The sequence below is a fragment of the Lissotriton helveticus genome, chromosome 11 (genome assembly GCF_964261635.1).
Source record: "Lissotriton helveticus chromosome 11, aLisHel1.1, whole genome shotgun sequence".
NCBI classification, from domain to species: Eukaryota; Metazoa; Chordata; class Amphibia; order Caudata; family Salamandridae; genus Lissotriton; species Lissotriton helveticus.
The window spans coordinates 38,160,486-38,175,021 of record NC_136072.1 but is presented as its reverse complement, the minus strand read 5'-3'; the positions used below and the strand labels follow the sequence as shown (position 1 = coordinate 38,175,021).

General features: G+C 43.5%; 16 non-coding genes across 16 annotated transcripts; all 16 read left to right on the top strand.

Moving 5' to 3' along the window:
• Positions 1-575: 575 nt before the first annotated feature.
• Positions 576-647, top strand: TRNAM-CAU (transfer RNA methionine (anticodon CAU)). Its single transcript has one exon. It is a non-coding gene; the product is annotated as a tRNA-Met (tRNA).
• A 548-nt stretch (positions 648-1,195) lies between these two features.
• TRNAG-CCC (transfer RNA glycine (anticodon CCC)) lies at positions 1,196-1,267 on the top strand. Its single transcript has one exon. It is a non-coding gene; the product is annotated as a tRNA-Gly (tRNA).
• Positions 1,268-2,769: 1,502 nt separating this feature from the next.
• Positions 2,770-2,841, top strand: TRNAG-UCC (transfer RNA glycine (anticodon UCC)). The gene has a single exon. It is a non-coding gene; the product is annotated as a tRNA-Gly (tRNA).
• Positions 2,842-3,469: 628 nt separating this feature from the next.
• On the top strand, positions 3,470-3,541 carry TRNAM-CAU (transfer RNA methionine (anticodon CAU)). Its single transcript has one exon. It is a non-coding gene; the product is annotated as a tRNA-Met (tRNA).
• Positions 3,542-5,045: 1,504 nt separating this feature from the next.
• On the top strand, positions 5,046-5,117 carry TRNAM-CAU (transfer RNA methionine (anticodon CAU)). The gene has a single exon. It is a non-coding gene; the product is annotated as a tRNA-Met (tRNA).
• Positions 5,118-5,664: 547 nt separating this feature from the next.
• On the top strand, positions 5,665-5,736 carry TRNAG-UCC (transfer RNA glycine (anticodon UCC)). Its single transcript has one exon. It is a non-coding gene; the product is annotated as a tRNA-Gly (tRNA).
• A 1,249-nt stretch (positions 5,737-6,985) lies between these two features.
• Positions 6,986-7,057, top strand: TRNAG-CCC (transfer RNA glycine (anticodon CCC)). Its single transcript has one exon. It is a non-coding gene; the product is annotated as a tRNA-Gly (tRNA).
• Positions 7,058-7,936: 879 nt separating this feature from the next.
• Positions 7,937-8,008, top strand: TRNAM-CAU (transfer RNA methionine (anticodon CAU)). The gene has a single exon. It is a non-coding gene; the product is annotated as a tRNA-Met (tRNA).
• A 547-nt stretch (positions 8,009-8,555) lies between these two features.
• Positions 8,556-8,627, top strand: TRNAG-UCC (transfer RNA glycine (anticodon UCC)). Its single transcript has one exon. It is a non-coding gene; the product is annotated as a tRNA-Gly (tRNA).
• Positions 8,628-9,255: 628 nt separating this feature from the next.
• Positions 9,256-9,327, top strand: TRNAT-CGU (transfer RNA threonine (anticodon CGU)). Its single transcript has one exon. It is a non-coding gene; the product is annotated as a tRNA-Thr (tRNA).
• A 1,504-nt stretch (positions 9,328-10,831) lies between these two features.
• On the top strand, positions 10,832-10,903 carry TRNAM-CAU (transfer RNA methionine (anticodon CAU)). The gene has a single exon. It is a non-coding gene; the product is annotated as a tRNA-Met (tRNA).
• Positions 10,904-11,450: 547 nt separating this feature from the next.
• On the top strand, positions 11,451-11,522 carry TRNAG-UCC (transfer RNA glycine (anticodon UCC)). The gene has a single exon. It is a non-coding gene; the product is annotated as a tRNA-Gly (tRNA).
• A 628-nt stretch (positions 11,523-12,150) lies between these two features.
• Positions 12,151-12,222, top strand: TRNAM-CAU (transfer RNA methionine (anticodon CAU)). The gene has a single exon. It is a non-coding gene; the product is annotated as a tRNA-Met (tRNA).
• A 549-nt stretch (positions 12,223-12,771) lies between these two features.
• On the top strand, positions 12,772-12,843 carry TRNAG-CCC (transfer RNA glycine (anticodon CCC)). Its single transcript has one exon. It is a non-coding gene; the product is annotated as a tRNA-Gly (tRNA).
• An 894-nt stretch (positions 12,844-13,737) lies between these two features.
• TRNAM-CAU (transfer RNA methionine (anticodon CAU)) lies at positions 13,738-13,809 on the top strand. Its single transcript has one exon. It is a non-coding gene; the product is annotated as a tRNA-Met (tRNA).
• Positions 13,810-14,357: 548 nt separating this feature from the next.
• TRNAG-UCC (transfer RNA glycine (anticodon UCC)) lies at positions 14,358-14,429 on the top strand. Its single transcript has one exon. It is a non-coding gene; the product is annotated as a tRNA-Gly (tRNA).
• Positions 14,430-14,536: the final 107 nt, after the last annotated feature.

The following is a 14,536-nucleotide window of genomic DNA, read 5'->3' as shown; positions in this document are numbered from 1 at the left end:
CAAAATGGAAATATCATGAACAGATTAATCAGCCATTATATAAAAAATAAACAAATATGTAGGCAAGCATCTCGATCGCCCCTTCTGCTATACTCATTGTCCTACTATATGATAAGTTTCATAAAGCAGAGTCACCACTCACATGAGCTGGTAATAAATATGTTACAGTGGGAAGACAATGAACGGGCTGAGGCCCGACCACACATTATAACTAAAGCATCTCTATGTTAAAAAGCATTCCTAGGTAATGTCTAGCCTCTGAAAAAAATATGTAAAATCCATCGATAAATCTGGCAAAAGTCCCCAATATTTTGGGCATACTTGTGCTCTCACCTGAATGTAGCGCCACCTTGTAGGCGCCGAAGGTAACTGCGGCTCACAAAATGTTTTATCAGAAGGCAAGTTGAGAGGAATCCAAGAGGCAGATGTCCTTGGAAAGAGCCTCTGACTGCAGCAGGAAGGATAGATGCTTCAAATTTGCACAGTTTCCTGCCCATCGTCCTCTCACGTCCCGAACGCCCACGTCACTCCCCTGAATGCTCCTCATCTGCATAAAGAGAACACTCTGAAAAAGGAGCAGAGTGGCGCAGCGGAAGCGTGCTGGGCCCATAACCCAGAGGTCGATGGATCGAAACCATCCTCTGCTAATTTTGCTTGATTTTTCTTCCAGGACCAAGCTGTCATTTCCACGCTGCCGGAAAGGAAAAGCGCAAGCTTGTGCCAGCTAAGTGATATAAGACTTCTCAACTACCTGTGTCTGCTGAAATACAAGAGAGGGAGTGTCAAAGGATCCACCCTGTACTTTTAAAGTAAAGACACACAATAATAAGCATACATGACTGGTGGGACCTTCAAACACTTTTCTGTGCAGGCTTTGAATTTCATTCTTCCCTTTTTGTTCTGCTCTTATCTATCTCCTGGGCATTTCATGGAATGTTCTCTCTTTCTCTTCCCTGCTTTGCTTCCCTTGCTGCCTCTATATGTTATATATATATTAATTGTACTGCTGCTTTCCATTCTTCTCTTCTGCACAGCTTTGTCCTTGGTTTTAATCCCCAGTTCCTTACCCTCTGCAAATAACGTTCTACTGCTTTTCATGTTGATATCTAAACCAAATGCACCATTGAAGCTGGTGCAAGATAGTCATTGATCTCTGAGTCATAATATTTAGAACCGAGAGCGCAAATGTCAGAGGGCGTTGGTGGTACAGTGGTGAGCATAGCTGCTTCCCAAGCAGTTGACCTGGGTTCGATTCCCGGCCAACGCAATGCAAATACTTATATATTCTGCAAGCAGGATATACTTTAATTCAACATTTCACAAAATGGAAATATTATGAACAGATTAATCAGCCATATATAAAGAAATAAACAAATACGTAGGCAAACCTCTCGATCGCCCCTTCTGCTACATTCATTGTCCTACTATATGATAAGTTTCATAAAGCAGAGTCACCACTCACATGTGCTGGTAATAAATATGTCACAGTGGGCAGACAATGAAAGGGCTGAGGCCCGATCAGACATTATAACTCTAGCATCTCTATGTTAGAAAGCATTTCTAGGCAATATCTAGCCTCTGAAAAAAATATACAAGATCCACCGATAAATCTGTCAAAAGTCCTTAACATTTTGTGCATACTTGTGCTCTCACCTGCATGTAGCGCCACCTTGTAGCTGTCGAAGGTAACTGCGGCTCACAAAATGTTTTATCAGAAGGCAAGTTGAGAGGAATCCAAGAGGCAGATGTCCATGGAAAGAGCGTCTCACTGCAGCAGGAAGGTTGGATGATTCAAATTTGCATAGTTTCCTGTCCAACGTCCACAACGCTCCCAAACGCTCAAAAGCCTCGCCCTCACCGGGTAGATCTCTGGCACCCAGGTAAAGCCAAATCCTGAGCATGCTAGCGCTAGTATCACAGAGAGAGATATAGAGGGTTCAAGAGCTGCTGTCTTGATAAAGGTTTGAAACGGCTAGTGCCTGAGAGTGTCTGACTTTCAGTTATGACTGATTGTGAGAGGGGAAGATGAAGTTTTTCTATACCCAGCATGCCTTGCGATATACTTAGGCAAATGAGGTGAGAGCCCGACCAATCCCACGCTACTCTGCTGAATGCTCCTCATCTGCATAAAGAGAACACTTTCCCAAAGCAGCAGAGTGGCGCAGCGGAAGCGTGCTGGGCCCATAACAAAGAGGTCGATGGATCAAAACCATCCTCTGCTAATTTTGCTTGATTTTTCTTCCAAGGACCAAGCTGTCATTTCCAGGCTGCCAGCAAGGAAAAGCGCAAGCTTGTGCCAGCTATGGTAGAAACGACTTCTGAACTATCTGTGTCTGCTGAAATACAAGAGAGGGATCGTCAAAGGATCCACCCTGTACCTTGAAAGTAAAGACACACAATAATAAGCATAAATGACTGGTGGGACCTTCACACACTTTTCTGGGCATGCTTTGAATATCATTCTTCCCTTTTTGTTCTGCTCTTATCTATCTCCTGGGCATTTCCTGGAATGTTCTCTCTTTCTTTTCCCTGCTTTGCTTCCCATGCTGCCTCTATATGTTCATATCCATTATTTGTACTGCTGCTTACCATTCTTCTCTTCTTCACAGCTTTGTCCTTGGCTTCAATCCCAGTTCCTTACAATCTGCTAAAACCTTTCTACTGCTTCTCATGTTGGTATCTAAACCAAATGCACCATTGAAGCTGGTGCAAGATAGACATTGAACTCAGGGTCGTAATGTTTAGAACCGAGACTGCACAGATCAGAGGGCGTTGGTGGTATAGTGGTGAGCATAGCTGCCTTCCAAGCAGTTGACCCGGGTTCGATTCCCGGCCAACGCAGTACCAATTCTTATATATTCTGCAATCAGGATATATTTTAATGCAACATGTCACAAAATGGAAATATCATGAACAGATTAATCAGCCATTATATAAAAAATAAACAAATATGTAGGCAAGCATCTCGATCGCCCCTTCTGCTATACTCATTGTCCTACTATATGATAAGTTTCATAAAGCAGAGTCACCACTCACATGAGCTGGTAATAAATATGTTACAGTGGGAAGACAATGAACGGGCTGAGGCCCGACCACACATTATAACTAAAGCATCTCTATGTTAAAAAGCATTCCTAGGTAATGTCTAGCCTCTGAAAAAAATATGTAAAATCCATCGATAAATCTGGCAAAAGTCCCCAATATTTTGGGCATACTTGTGCTCTCACCTGAATGTAGCGCCACCTTGTAGGCGCCGAAGGTAACTGCGGCTCACAAAATGTTTTATCAGAAGGCAAGTTGAGAGGAATCCAAGAGGCAGATGTCCTTGGAAAGAGCCTCTGACTGCAGCAGGAAGGATGGATGCTTCAAATTTGCACAGTTTCCTGCCCATCGTCCTCTCACGTCCCGAACGCCCACGTCACTCCCCTGAATGCTCCTCATCTGCATAAAGAGAACACTCTGAAAAAGGAGCAGAGTGGCGCAGCGGAAGCGTGCTGGGCCCATAACCCAGAGGTCGATGGATCGAAACCATCCTCTGCTAATTTTGCTTGATTTTTCTTCCAAGGACCAAGCTGTCATTTCCACGCTGCCGGAAAGGAAAAGCGCAAGCTTGTGCCAGCTAAGTGATATAAGACTTCTCAACTACCTGTGTCTGCTGAAATACAAGAGAGGGAGTGTCAAAGGATCCACCCTGTACTTTGAAAGTAAAGACACATAATAATAAGCATACATGACTGGTGGGACCTTCAAACAATTTTCTGTGCAGGCTTTGAATTTCATTCTTCCCTTTTTGTTCTGCTCTTATCTATCTCCTGGGCATTTCATGGAATGTTCTCTCTTTCTCTTCCCTGCTTTGCTTCCCTTGCTGCCTCCATATGTTATATATATATCAATTGTACTGCTGCTTTCCATTCTTCTCTTCTGCACAGCTTTGTCCTTGGTTTTAATCCCCAGTTCCTTACCCTCTGCAAATAACGTTCTACTGCTTTTCATGTTGGTATCTAAACCAAATGCACCATTGAAGCTGGTGCAAGATAGTCATTGATCTCTGAGTCATAATATTTAGAACCGAGAGCGCAAATGTCAGAGGGCGTTGGTGGTATAGTGGAGAGCATAGCTCCTTCCCAAGCAGTTGACCCGGGTTTGATTCCCGGCCAACGCAATGCAAATACTTATATATTCTGCATGCAGGATATACTTTAATTCAACATTTCACAAAATGGAAATATCATGAACAGATTAATCAGCCATATATAAAGAAATAAACAAATACGTAGGCAAACCTCTCGATCGCCCCTTCTGCTACATTCATTGTCCTAATATATGATAAGTTTCATAAAGCAGAGTCACCACTCACATGTGCTGGTAATAAATATGTTACAGTGGGCAGACAATGAAAGGGCTGAGGCCCGACCAGACATTATAACTCTAGCATCTCTATGTTAGAAAGCATTTCTAGGCAATATCTAGCCTCTGAAAAAAATATACAAGATCCACCGATAAATCTGTCAAAAGTCCTTAACATTTTGTGCATACTTGTGCTCTCACCTGCATGTAGCGCCACCTTGTAGCTGTCGAAGGTAACTGCGGCTCACAAAATGCTTTATCAGAAGGCAAGTTGAGAGGAATCCAAGAGGCAGATGTCCATGGAAAGAGCGTCTCACTGCAGCAGGAAGGTTGGATGATTCAAATTTGCATAGTTTCCTGTCCAACGTCCACAACGCTCCCAAACGCTCAAAAGCCTCGCCCTCACCGGGTAGATCTCTGGCACCCAGGTAAAGACAAATCCTGAGCATGCTAGCGCTAGTATCACAGAGAGAGATATAGAGGGTTCAAGAGCTGCTGTCTTGATAAAGGTTTGAAACGGCTAGTGCCTGAGAGTGTCTGACTTTCAGTTATGACTGATTGTGAGAGGGGAAGATTAAGTTTTTCTATACCCAGCATGCCTTGCGATATACTTAGGCAAATGAGGTGAGAGCCCGACCAATCCCACGCTACTCTGCTGAATGCTCCTCATCTGCATAAAGAGAACACTTTCCCAAAGCAGCAGAGTGGCGCAGCGGAAGCGTGCTGGGCCCATAACCCAGAGGTCGATGGATCGAAACCATCCTCTGCTAATTTTGCTTGATTTTTCTTCCAAGGACCAAGCTGTCATTTCCAGGCTGCCAGCAAGGAAAAGCGCAAGCTTGTGCCAGCTATGGTAGAAACGACTTCTGAACTATCTGTGTCTGCTGAAATACAAGAGAGGGATCGTCAAAGGATCCACCCTGTACCTTGAAAGTAAAGACACACAATAATAAGCATAAATGACTGGTGGGACCTTCACACACTTTTCTGGGCATGCTTTGAATATCATTCTTCCCTTTTTGTTCTGCTCTTATCTATCTCCTGGGCATTTCCTTGAATGTTCTCTCTTTCTTTTCCCTGCTTTGCTTCCCATGCTGCCTCTATATGTTCATATCCATTATTTGTACTGCTGCTTACCATTCTTCTCTTCTTCACAGCTTTGTCCTTGGTTTCAATCCCAGTTCCTTACAATCTGCTAAAACCTTTCTACTGCTTCTCATGTTGGTATCTAAACCAAATGCACCATTGAAGCTGGTGCAAGATAGACATTGAACTCAGGGTCGTAATGTTTAGAACCGAGATTGCACAGATCAGAGGGTGTTGGTGGTATAGTGGTGAGCATAGCTGCCTTCCAAGCAGTTGACCCGGGTTCGATTCCCGGCCAACGCAGTACCAATTCTTATATATTCTGCAATCAGGATATATTTTAATGCAACATGTCACAAAATGGAAATATCATGAACAGATTAATCAGCCATTATATAAAAAATAAACAAATATGTAGGCAAGCATCTCGATCGCCCCTTCTGCTATACTCATTGTCCTACTATATGATAAGTTTCATAAAGCAGAGTCACCACTCACATGAGCTGGTAATAAATATGTTACAGTGGGAAGACAATGAACGGGCTGAGGCCCGACCACACATTATAACTAAAGCATCTCTATGTTAAAAAGCATTCCTAGGTAATGTCTAGCCTCTGAAAAAAATATGTAAAATCCATCGATAAATCTGGCAAAAGTCCCCAATATTTTGGGCATACTTGTGCTCTCACCTGAATGTAGCGCCACCTTGTAGGCGCCGAAGGTAACTGCGGCTCACAAAATGTTTTATCAGAAGGCAAGTTGAGAGGAATCCAAGAGGCAGATGTCCTTGGAAAGAGCCTCTGACTGCAGCAGGAAGGATGGATGCTTCAAATTTGCACAGTTTCCTGCCCATCGTCCTCTCACGTCCCGAACGCCCACGTCACTCCCCTGAATGCTCCTCATCTGCATAAAGAGAACACTCTGAAAAAGGAGCAGAGTGGCGCAGCGGAAGCGTGCTGGGCCCATAACCCAGAAGTCGATGGATCGAAACCATCCTCTGCTAATTTTGCTTGATTTTTCTTCCAAGGACCAAGCTGTCATTTCCACGCTGCCGGAAAGGAAAAGCGCAAGCTTGTGCCAGCTAAGTGATATAAGACTTCTCAACTACCTGTGTCTGCTGAAACACAAGAGAGGGAGTAACAAAGGATCCACCCTGTACTTTGAAAGTAAAGACACACAATAATAAGCATACATGACTGGTGGGACCTTCAAACACTTTTCTGTGCAGGCTTTGAATTTCATTCTTCCCTTTTTGTTCTGCTCTTATCTATCTCCTGGGCATTTCATGGAATGTTCTCTCTTTCTCTTCCCTGCTTTGCTTCCCTTGCTGCCTCTATATGTTATATATATATTAATTGCACTGCTGCTTTCCATTCTTCTCTTCTGCACAGCTTTGTCCTTGGTTTTAATCCCCAGTTCCTTACCCTCTGCAAATAACGTTCTACTGCTTTTCATGTTGATATCTAAACCAAATGCACCATTGAAGCTGGTGCAAGATAGTCATTGATCTCTGAGTCATAATATTTAGAACCGAGAGTGCAAATGTCAGAGGGCGTTGGTGGTATAGTGGTGAGCATAGCTGCTTCCCAAGCAGTTGACCCAGGTTCGATTCCCGGCCAACGCAATGCAAATACTTATATATTCTGCATGCAGGATATACTTTAATTCAACATTTCACAAAATGGAAATATCATGAACAGATTAATCAGCCATATATAAAGAAATAAACAAATACGTAGGCAAACCTCTCGATTGCCCCTTCTGCTACATTCATTGTCCTAATATATGATAAGTTTCATAAAGCAGAGTCACCACTCACATGTGCTGGTAATAAATATGTTACAGTGGGCAGACAATGAAAGGGCTGAGGCCCGACCAGACATTATAACTCTAGCATCTCTATGTTAGAAAGCATTTCTAGGCAATATCTAGCCTCTGAAAAAAATATACAAGATCCACCGATAAATCTGTCAAAAGTCCTTAACATTTTGTGCATACTTGTGCTCTCACCTGCATGTAGCGCCACCTTGTAGCTGTCGAAGGTAACTGCCGCTCACAAAATGTTTTATCAGAAGGCAAGTTGAGAGGAATCCAAGAGGCAGATGTCCATGGAAAGAGCGTCTCACTGCAGCAGGAAGGTTGGATGATTCAAATTTGCATAGTTTCCTGTCCAACGTCCACAACGCTCCCAAACGCTCAAAAGCCTCACACCGGGTAGATCTCTGGCACCCAGGTAAAGCCAAATCCTGAGCATGCTAGCGCTAGTATCACAGAGAGAGATATAGAGGGTTCAAGAGCTGCTGTCTTGATAAAGGTTTGAAACGGCTTGTGCCTGAGAGTGTCTGACTTTCAGTTATGACTGATTGTGAGAGGGGAAGATGAAGTTTTTCTATACCCAGCATGCCTTGCGATATACTTAGGCAAATGAGGTGAGAGCCCGACCAATCCCACGCTACTCTGCTGAATGCTCCTCATCTGCATAAAGAGAACACTTTCCCAAAGCAGCAGAGTGGCGCAGCGGAAGCGTGCTGGGCCCATAACCCAGAGGTCGATGGATCGAAACCATCCTCTGCTAATTTTGCTTGATTTTTCTTCCAAGGACCAAGCTGTCATTTCCAGGCTGCCAGCAAGGAAAAGCGCAAGCTTGTGCCAGCTATGGTAGAAACGACTTCTGAACTATCTGTGTCTGCTGAAATACAAGGGAGGGATCGTCAAAGGATCCACCCTGTACCTTGAAAGTAAAGACACACAATAATAAGCATAAATGACTGGTGGGACCTTCACACACTTTTCTGGGCATGCTTTGAATATCATTCTTCCCTTTTTGTTCTGCTCTTATCTATCTCCTGGGCATTTCCTGGAATGTTCTCTCTTTCTTTTCCCTGCTTTGCTTCCCATGCTGCCTCTATATGTTCATATCCATTATTTGTACTGCTGCTTACCATTCTTCTCTTCTTCACAGCTTTGTCCTTGGTTTCAATCCCAGTTCCTTACAATCTGCTAAAACCTTTCTACTGCTTCTCATGTTGGTATCTAAACCAAATGCACCATTGAAGCTGGTGCAAGATAGACATTGAACTCAGGGTCGTAATGTTTAGAACCGAGCTTGCACAGATCAGAGGGCGTTGGTGGTATAGTGGTGAGCATAGCTGCCTTCCAAGCAGTTGACCCGGGTTCGATTCCCGGCCAACGCAGTACCAATTCTTATATATTCTGCAATCAGGATATATTTTAATGCAACATGTCACAAAATGGAAATATCATGAACAGATTAATCAGCCATTATATAAAAAATAAACAAATATGTAGGCAAGCATCTCGATCGCCCCTTCTGCTATACTCATTGTCCTACTATATGATAAGTTTAATAAAGCAGAGTCACCACTCACATGAGCTGGTAATAAATATGTTACAGTGGGAAGACAATGAACGGGCTGAGGCCCGACCACACATTATAACTAAAGCATCTCTATGTTAAAAAGCATTCCTAGGTAATGTCTAGCCTCTGAAAAAAATATGTAAAATCCATCGATAAATCTGGCAAAAGTCCCCAATATTTTGGGCATACTTGTGCTCTCACCTGAATGTAGCACCACCTTGTAGGCGCCGAAGGTAACTGCGGCTCACAAAATGTTTTATCAGAAGGCAAGTTGAGAGGAATCCAAGAGGCAGATGTCCTTGGAAAGAGCCTCTGACTGCAGCAGGAAGGATGGATGCTTCAAATTTGCACAGTTTCCTGCCCATCGTCCTCTCACGTCCCGAACGCCCACGTCACTCCCCTGAATGCTCCTCATCAGCATAAAGAGAACCTTCTGAAAAAGGAGCAGAGTGGCGCAGCGGAAGCGTGCTGGGCCCGTAACCCAGAGGTCGATGGATCGAAACCATCCTCTGCTAATTTTGCTTGATTTTTCTTCCAAGGACCAAGCTGTCATTTCCACGCTGCCGGAAAGGAAAAGCGCAAGCTTGTGCCAGCTAAGTGATATAAGACTTCTCAACTACCTGTGTCTGCTGAAATACAAGAGAGGGAGTGTCAAAGGATCCACCCTGTACTTTGAAAGTAAAGACACACAATAATAAGCATACATGACTGGTGGGACCTTCAAACACTTTTCTGTGCAGGCTTTGAATTTCATTCTTCCCTTTTTGTTCTGCTCTTATCTATCTCCTGGGCATTTCATGGAATGTTCTCTCTTTCTCTTCCCTGCTTTGCTTCCCTTGCTGCCTCTATATGTTATATATATATTAATTGTACTGCTGCTTTCCATTCTTCTCTTCTGCACAGCTTTGTCCTTGGTTTTAATCCCCAGTTCCTTACCCTCTGCAAATAACGTTCTACTGCTTTTCATGTTGGTATCTAAACCAAATGCACCATTGAAGCTGGTGCAAGATAGTCATTGATCTCTGAGTCATAATATTTAGAACCGAGAGTGCAAATGTCAGAGGGCGTTGGTGGTATAGTGGAGAGCATAGCTCCTTCCCAAGCAGTTGACCCAGGTTTGATTCCCGGCCAACGCAATGCAAATACTTATATATTCTGCAAGCAGGATATACTTTAATTCAACATTTCACAAAATGGAAATATCATGAACAGATTAATCAGCCATATATAAAGAAATAAACAAATACGTAGGCAAACCTCTCGATCGCCCCTTCTGCTACATTCATTGTCCTAATATATGATAAGTTTCATAAAGCAGAGTCACCACTCACATGTGCTGGTAATAAATATGTTACAGTGGGCAGACAATGAAAGGGCTGAGGCCCGACCAGACATTATAACTCTAGCATCTCTATGTTAGAAAGCATTTCTAGGCAATATCTAGCCTCTGAAAAAAATATACAAGATCCACCGATAAATCTGTCAAAAGTCCTTAACATTTTGTGCATACTTGTGCTCTCACCTGCATGTAGCGCCACCTTGTAGCTGTCGAAGGTAACTGCGGCTCACAAAAGGCTTTATCAGAAGGCAAGTTGAGAGGAATCCAAGAGGCAGATGTCCATGGAAAGAGCGTCTCACTGCAGCAGGAAGGTTGGATGATTCAAATTTGCATAGTTTCCTGTCCAACGTCCACAACGCTCCCAAACGCTCAAAAGCCTCGCCCTCACCGGGTAAATCTCTGGCACCCAGGTAAAGACAAATCCTGAGCATGCTAGCGCTAGTATCACAGAGAGAGATATAGAGGGTTCAAGAGCTGCTGTCTTGATAAAGGTTTGAAACGGCTAGTGCCTGAGAGTGTCTGACTTTCAGTTATGACTGATTGTGAGAGGGGAAGATGAAGTTTTTCTATACCCAGCATGCCTTGCGATATACTTAGGCAAATGAGGTGAGAGCCCGACCAATCCCACGCTACTCTGCTGAATGCTCCTCATCTGCATAAAGAGAACACTTTCCCAAAGCAGCAGAGTGGCGCAGCGGAAGCGTGCTGGGCCCATAACCCAGAGGTCGATGGATCGAAACCATCCTCTGCTAATTTTGCTTGATTTTTCTTCCAAGGACCAAGCTGTCATTTCCAGGCTGCCAGCAAGGAAAAGCGCAAGCTTGTGCCAGCTATGGTAGAAACGACTTCTGAACTATCTGTGTCTGCTGAAATACAAGAGAGGGATCGTCAAAGGATCCACCCTGTACCTTGAAAGTAAAGACACACAATAATAAGCATAAATGACTGGTGGGACCTTCACACACTTTTCTGGGCATGCTTTGAATATCATTCTTCCCTTTTTGTTCTGCTCTTATCTATCTCCTGGGCATTTCCTTGAATGTTCTCTCTTTCTTTTCCCTGCTTTGCTTCCCATGCTGCCTCTATATGTTCATATCCATTATTTGTACTGCTGCTTACCATTCTTCTCTTCTTCACAGCTTTGTCCTTGGTTTCAATCCCAGTTCCTTACAATCTGCTAAAACCTTTCTACTGCTTCTCATGTTGGTATCTAAACCAAATGCACCATTGAAGCTGGTGCAAGATAGACATTGAACTCAGGGTCGTAATGTTTAGAACCGAGATTGCACAGATCAGAGGGTGTTGGTGGTATAGTGGTGAGCATAACTGCCTTCCAAGCAGTTGACCCGGGTTCGATTCCCGGCCAACGCAGTACCAATTCTTATATATTCTGCAATCAGGATATATTTTAATGCAACATGTCACAAAATGGAAATATCATGAACAGATTAATCAGCCATTATATAAAAAATAAACAAATATGTAGGCAAGCATCTCGATCGCCCCTTCTGCTATACTCATTGTCCTACTATATGATAAGTTTCATAAAGCAGAGTCACCACTCACATGAGCTGGTAATAAATATGTTACAGTGGGAAGACAATGAACGGGCTGAGGCCCGACCACACATTATAACTAAAGCATCTCTATGTTAAAAAGCATTCCTAGGTAATGTCTAGCCTCTGAAAAAAATATGTAAAATCCATCGATAAATCTGGCAAAAGTCCCCAATATTTTGGGCATACTTGTGCTCTCACCTGAATGTAGCGCCACCTTGTAGGCGCCGAAGGTAACTGCGGCTCACAAAATGTTTTATCAGAAGGCAAGTTGAGAGGAATCCAAGAGGCAGATGTCCTTGGAAAGAGCCTCTGACTGCAGCAGGAAGGATGGATGCTTCAAATTTGCACAGTTTCCTGCCCATCGTCCTCTCACGTCCCGAACGCCCAGGTCACTCCCCTGAATGCTCCTCATCTGCATAAAGAGAACCCTCTGAAAAAGGAGCAGAGTGGCGCAGCGGAAGCGTGCTGGGCCCATAACCCAGAGGTCGATGGATCGAAACCATCCTCTGCTAATTTTGCTTGATTTTTCTTCCAAGGACCAAGCTGTCATTTCCACGCTGCCGGAAAGGAAAAGCGCAAGCTTGTGCCAGCTAAGTGATATAAGACTTCTCAACTACCTGTGTCTGCTGAAATACAAGAGAGGGAGTGTCAAAGGATCCACCCTGTACTTTGAAAGTAAAGACACACAATAATAAGCATACATGACTGGTGGGACCTTCAAACACTTTTCTGTGCAGGCTTTGAATTTCATTCTTCCCTTTTTGTTCTGCTCTTATCTATCTCCTGGGCATTTCATGGAATGTTCTCTCTTTCTCTTCCCTGCTTTGCTTCCCTTGCTGCCTCTATATGTTATATATATATTAATCGTACTGCTGCTTTCCATTCTTCTCTTCTGCACAGCTTTGTCCTTGGTTTTAATCCCCAGTTCCTTACCCTCTGCAAATAACGTTCTACTGCTTTTCATGTTGGTATCTAAACCAAATGCACCATTGAAGCTGGTGCAAGATAGTCATTGATCTCTGAGTCATAATATTTAGAACCGAGAGTGCAAATGTCAGAGGGCGTTGGTGGTATAGTGGTGAGCATAGCTGCTTCCCAAGCAGTTGACCCGGGTTTGATTCCCGGCCAACGCAATGCAAATACTTATATATTCTGCAAGCAGGATATACTTTAATTCAACATTTCACAAAATGGAAATATCATGAACAGATTAATCAGCCATATATAAAGAAATAAACTAATACGTAGGCAAACCTCTCGATCGCCCCTTCTGCTACATTCATTGTCCTAATATATGATAAGTTTCATAAAGCAGAGTCACCACTCACATGTGCTGGTAATAAATATGTTACAGTGGGCAGACAATGAAAGGGCTGAGGCCCGACCAGACATTATAACTCTAGCATCTCTATGTTAGAAAGCATTTCTAGGCAATATCTAGCCTCTGAAAAAAATATACAAGATCCACCGATAAATCTGTCAAAAGTCCTTAACATTTTGTGCATACTTGTGCTCTCACCTGCATGTAGCGCCACCTTGTAGCTGTCGAAGGTAACTGCGGCTCACAAAATGTTTTATCAGAAGGCAAGTTGAGAGGAATCCAAGAGGCAGATGTCCATGGAAAGAGCGTCTCACTGCAGCAGGAAGGTTGGATGATTCAAATTTGCATAGTTTCCTGTCCAACGTCCACAACGCTCCCAAACGCTCAAAAGCCTCACACCGGGCAAGCCCTCACCGGGTAGATCTCTGGCACCCAGGTAAAGCCAAATCCTGAGCATGCTAGCGCTAGTATCACAGAGAGAGATATAGAGGGTTGAAGAGCTGCTGTCTTGATAAAGGTTTGAAACGGCCAGTGCCTGAGAGTGTCTGACTTTCAGTTATGACTGATTGTGAGAGGGGAAGATGAAGTTTTTCTATACCCAGCATGCCTTGCGATATACTTAGGCAAATGAGGTGAGAGCCCGACCAATCCCATGCTACTCTGCTGAATGCTCCTCATCTGCATAAAGAGAACACTTTCCCAAAGCAGCAGAGTGGCGCAGCGGAAGCGTGCTGGGCCCATAACCCAGAGGTCGATGGATCGAAACCATCCTCTGCTAGTTTTGCTTGATTTTTCTTCCAAGGACCAAGCTGTCATTTTAAGGCTGCCAGCAAGGAAAAGCGCAAGCTTGTGCCAGCTGTGGTAGAAACAACTTCTGAACTATCTGTGTCTGCTGAAATACAAGAGAGGGATCGTCAAAGGGATCCACCCTGTACCTTGAAAGTAAAGACACACAATAATAAGCATAAATGACTGGTGGGACCTTCAAACACTTTTCTGGGCATGCTTTGAATATCATTCTTCCCTTTTTGTTCTGCTCTTATCTATCTCCTGGGCATTTCCTGGAATGTTCTCTCTTTCTTTTCCCTGCTTTGCTTCCCATGCTGCCTCTATATGTTCATATCCATTATTTGTACTGCTGCTTACCATTCTTCTCTTCTTCACAGCTTTGTCCTTGGTTTCAATCCCAGTTCCTTACAATCTGCTAAAACCTTTCTACTGCTTCTCATGTTGGTATCTAAACCAAATGCACCATTGAAGCTGGTGCAAGATAGACATTGAACTCAGGGTCGTAATGTTGAGAACCGAGATTGCACAGATCAGAGGGAGTTGGTGGTATAGTGGTGAGCATAGCTGCCTTCCAAGCAGTTGACCCGGGTTCGATTCCCGGCCAACGCAGTGCCAATTCTTATATATTCTGCAATCAGGATATATTTTAATGCAACATGTCACAAAATGGAAATATCATGAACAGATTAATCAGCCATTATATAAAAAATAAACAA